The sequence below is a fragment of the Bradysia coprophila genome (assembly GCF_014529535.1).
Source record: "Bradysia coprophila strain Holo2 chromosome X unlocalized genomic scaffold, BU_Bcop_v1 contig_79, whole genome shotgun sequence".
NCBI classification, from domain to species: domain Eukaryota; kingdom Metazoa; phylum Arthropoda; class Insecta; order Diptera; family Sciaridae; genus Bradysia; species Bradysia coprophila.
Window position 1 is genome coordinate 932020 of NW_023503370.1, and position 5124 is coordinate 937143.

The window sequence follows — 5124 nt, forward strand, 5'->3', positions numbered from 1 at the left end:
GAAAGAGCTATTTTGTCTTCCAAAGAGACAATCTAATTTAAGTGAGTTATAATCGAGGTTGTCGTTGTGTTCAGTCTTACAATGTTTTTTTTAGCTTTATCAGAATAGTCCTCAGCGTTACAGCGCAAAGTGATAAGGGTTTCTTTTGGCAGTTTTTATCGTTTCTAATTGGAGCATCTATATAGCTTATAGCATGGAGTGTCAAATGAATATAAACTTTTGAAATCAAATATAATGCCTCAATGTGAGTAACAAGTGCTTCGACTAACATATGATTTTTTTGAAAAAATGCCGTCATGTTGTAACTGTTTACAGAGCGTAATTCGTTTCAGATTTATAGTTTGGTTAATTGTCAATAATAATAAAAAAAAAACAAAGGGAAAATTGGGGTCATTTACAGAGGGCGTCCGCGAAAAATTACGAATCTCAAACCACCCTCCCCCGTCGCATGCGAAAATATATGGGAAATTTTTTGGAAAATGTATGGATCGCATCTTTCTTCTGACTCCTTTCCTAATTAGCGTTTTAACTTTGTGAATTTAACTAATTTCTTCGCTACAACTGTAAAAAATCATAAAATATTTATCAGAAATAAATCAAATTGAGATGCAACATAAATTTATCCGTTTTGCTGGTTCGTTGCTAATTGGGAAATCTGCGGAATGAGAATTTTGGTTTGCGAAAATGAGAATAAACAAGGATGATATCGTACAGAGTCATGTTACTGACGTCGATTTCTTTGTTTGTAAATTTGTTAACCAGAATGGTAAAATTTGAATTGCTCTTCTTTCCTCTTTGAAATGTTTGGAATGGTAGAAATGGAATTGGGTTGCCGATATGGAGAAACTTATTTTTATGAAAGATCGAAATGTTAATGGAGCTAAAGCCGAATTTTCTATAATCGTACTTTACTTTTCTACACCTGAAAATTAAAATAATTTTTCTTTAACAATTGGTTACTCGTTATTTTGCAGGTCAACTTAACAATAAAATTAATAATTTCAATCATCTCCGTTCATTATAGCCTATTATAATGTTGTAAAATGTTGTTGTTAATTCATTTAAAATTAGATTAGTCGTTTCTAAGATTTCAGCTGATATCGAAAATGTATAAAAAATCATAAACAAAAAACTAAAAAAAAAGTGTTGCTCTAGCTTTTCAGTTCAATAAAATCCAATCTAATCTAAAAGGATTTCATATACGAGTTGGTATCGTTCTTAAACAATGTAACAAAATTTTCAAACTGGAAATTCGTTTCAAACTGGTTCACCCTAGTAGATTAGAAGAATTAAATTGATAAAAATAATTAATTTTAATGAAAATAATTGTCGAAATATTTTGAGAATGATTTTGGTTTCAGTGTCAGAAGGATTGTTACGCCAAAATGAGATTAGTCGATAAAGTGTGTTTTTTCTTATTTTTTTCTATTTTTCATCGAAACCGATCATGAGCGTAAAAATTAGCCTACAGTGTAATATTCATTTAAATTTTTGTTGGTCAATTTCGTTTGTCATTTTGGTTCATTCCATGTTCAGTTATACGTAAATGCATTCAGATTTAAATGATTTGACTAATGCGAAATTAAAAGGTTCCATTGGATATGTATTAAATCTGTGCAGTCGACACTGTTAGGCATTTTTGCGCTCATCATGTTCACTATCGATAAAAAGTACGAATAAAACAAATTCTAAAATTTATCTTCTAATCATTTTGTGGGGTTTTAATTATTTATATGCTTGAATGGCTGGTCTATTGAAAATTTTTGGTGATAAAACAATTTCGCATCAAAATGTATTGTGAATTTCCCAAATTAATTTCGTCAATTATTTTACGCAAAAAAATTAATTGAATTCGAATTCTCGGTTTACTAACAATTTAAAAATGTTTCTAATTTGAATTTGTTGTTGTTCGTTTTAGTGCAAGGTTTTTTTTAACCACATTTTCCTTTATCTTGAATGAAATTATATTTAAATTTGGGGCCATGGTTTCAATTTAAGATTATTTTTTTTCGGTGGCCCTCAGATTTATATACTTCTGTTCAGATTATGGTTCCAAATTTAAATATATTTTCATTCGAACTACCACGAAATTATTACCATACTCATATATGAAGTTGACGGAATTCCGAAAATTAATAAAAACTTGTTATCGCCTGTGAAAAAGTTACACTGTCAAAGCATTTTCAATTTTTAAAGAAAATTCTTTTTGGAAAAAATATTTTTTTTTTAATTTAATTTCATCGCGTTACAATATCGAAAAAATAAAAGGAAATTTGAAAATGATGTCAGCATTAAGTTCTTTCTATAAAGTTTCAAAAGTGGACTGGAGAGTCGGCAGAAACTTTATAATAAGAAAAATTTGAAAATCTTCGTTTCAAGAAAAAAGTAAGCAAATTTTAAATGAATTTTTTCGAATGATTTGGAAAACTTATCAATTATTTTCACTATAAACAATGTCTGAATTCAATGTAAAATAAAGTGATACTTATTCGTGTTAGCGCGTCGTAAATTGTAATTGTGTCGTCCTTTTTGTGTTGCCGTTCTGCTGGTTGTGTGTGAGCTGGTATTGGTTAGCGGGGAACGACGGATGCGTCTGTGTGTGTGGAATGTTCTCCTGTTGATATCCCTCCGAAAGTTGTCTTTTATATATAAAGTTGTCTCCAGTTGATTCTCCAGCACTGCATGTATACAAGATTGAGTCAAACTTTTGCGTTTTCTCTTCATTTTTGTTCTTCGTCGATATACAAATGTTCTCTCTTAAAAGATTCGCGACTATTTTTTTTTTTGTAGTTGATGATATGTGTGAACAAACAATATTTTAATGACGAATTTCACATGAAGTGTATATGTATCGACCAATGCTTCCTTATTTACTTCGGATGGTATTGAATTTGAAGTTTTTCAAAATGGCGCGAAATCTTTTTACTATCGGGTATTGCTTGTCTTTTTGCGTGGCTTGGTTTTTTTCGTCCTTAGCTGATGTAAATTTCGATGTTTGCTTGTGACTGAATGATTTGGGGCTTGTATTTCACAGATTTGATTATTGGATAATTAATTTGAGTTTGATCGTTTTGATTCGTTGGATTTACAGTCCAAAAAATTGTACCTGAAATTGAAGAAGAAAATAATTTAAAATTTGAATGTTCAACCAAAACTTTTCTAGTTCAATACTTTTATAGAGATGGAGCACTTAGTGCTGCACAAGAAAAATTCTTTGAATTATTCTTACTCTCATTCATAACCGATCGAAATACCATCAAATTGTTTGATCACATATCAATTCCTAACACCCCCTTGGATTTAAAAAAAAAAGAAATTTCAGGCCTAATATCTATTGACAAAATGACAAGATGATGAAGTTTTGTGGGAGCCCGACAAAGTACAAGTATTGTGCAAGAACAAATAAAGTACAAGACTTGACCTAGTTCAGTTAACTAAAGGTGCTAGACTAAACCGAACCGTAACAGAAAGCGTTCGCCACTAATAACAAATCTTCACCAAAATTTTTTATTGGAAATATAATTTTCATTGTCTTCTTTGGTAATTCGTCTACAGATCTCCCACTCAAATTTCAGATCACTTTTCCGAATCGTCTGCAGAAAAGTATTGAATAAATGTCTGTGTTTGGTAATTGTTTCCATAGCAACCGTTCCCATGCCTACAACTCCTTCCCGAGATACAGCTTGTCAAAAGTTATGAGCAATTCAACACTGTTGAATCAACAGACTGCCTTATTAAAAATTTACAGAGTAGCCCTAATCACAAGGTTAATTTTTTATTTGACAATTTATTCGATAATTAAATCGGAAATTACGCTGACCTATTACTCTGGTTTTTATTTACCAGAATATTTGACAGAGATTTTTGGGAAATCGAATACCTGAGTAAATACTATGAAATTTTGTGTGGAGACATGCAGAATTGTCTACAGCCATCTGCCATCGACTTCGATGAAAAGAATAAGAGTGATCTGCAGCAGATCATCTGCTCCGACTAGTGTAGTATTATATATAGGCATGTATCATACGAATACTGGAGTTACGGATTTTTTATCAAAAAAGATGAAGTAGCAGATTCAATAATTCTGTGGTGATACGCTCACCAATTCTGAAGTGTTAAGCAATTACTCTGAATGTTAATCTTCAAATTCTGTTATATCACCGTGAATTTCGTAGTTCTAATTAGTGAGACCGCGATTTTCACTTGAGTTGATGTAAAAATTGAAAATTGTAAATAATTTTTACATACAAAGTACTTGTAGTGTGCGTAACGTTTGAAGATAAAAGAAATAAGGAAAGAGATCCTTAAAGGTCCTTAAAGCACGAGTCACAAACTTAAGATCTCAAAATCGATCTATTGATGCGGCGGCAATTAAAATGAAACAATCGAAAGGAAAATTAGGCCGAAAAAATTGCTACATTTTCCAAACTTAGTACCATGATTTTGATTTTCATATCTTGCAAATGTACACTCACTATTCGGAGAAAACCGATAAACTCAGCAAAGAGAAATTTTGATAAAAAATTAAATTTACCATTTGCAAAGTAAATATTTCCAATCATTTTCATAGTAACTTCACTTAACATTTTTATTAACTCAGAACACAAGAAACAGATTTATCTACATGGCTTAACATTTTCGCTAATTTCAAACAAATTTTCTCCACGGTCTGCAAATATATTGCAGCAATACAACGTGTGCTACATCAAAAATGTGTACCGGCTTTAATTGAATTTACAATTTAATGTTACACGACCAACGAATCCGATCAAACTAATCCTTAAAGTTTCGTTTCGTATAAAGACACATCGAATCACATACTAGAAAAGATCTGAAACTTGATGATCCGGTTTTTCACTTTTATCCTTCGTCGTGTAGCTCTGGTCGCTTTCAAACACACATATATATATATTGAAGATTGTTCAACAGATAATAGCACCTGGACCAATTTTATACACAATTCAATTTCAATAAAATAAATTTACAAAATTCGTATAATAAATAATGAGTTCTTGCGATTTGCATTGTAATATATGGAACTAGTTTTTCCGGTACAATTTGACCATTGTCCACAGCTTCTATTTGAATATATTTTTTTTATATTCGAAAAACATATTATGCACA

The 5124-nt window shown here is 31.0% G+C and overlaps 1 long non-coding RNA gene across 1 annotated transcript; it reads right to left on the bottom strand.

Annotated features, from left to right (window-relative positions):
- Positions 1 to 288: 288 nt before the first annotated feature.
- On the bottom strand, positions 289 to 4774 carry LOC119070412. Its single transcript, XR_005086506.1, has 2 exons — positions 4535 to 4774; positions 289 to 3106 (listed from the first exon to the last, which is right to left on the bottom strand). It is a non-coding gene; the product is annotated as an uncharacterized LOC119070412 (long non-coding RNA).
- Positions 4775 to 5124: the final 350 nt, after the last annotated feature.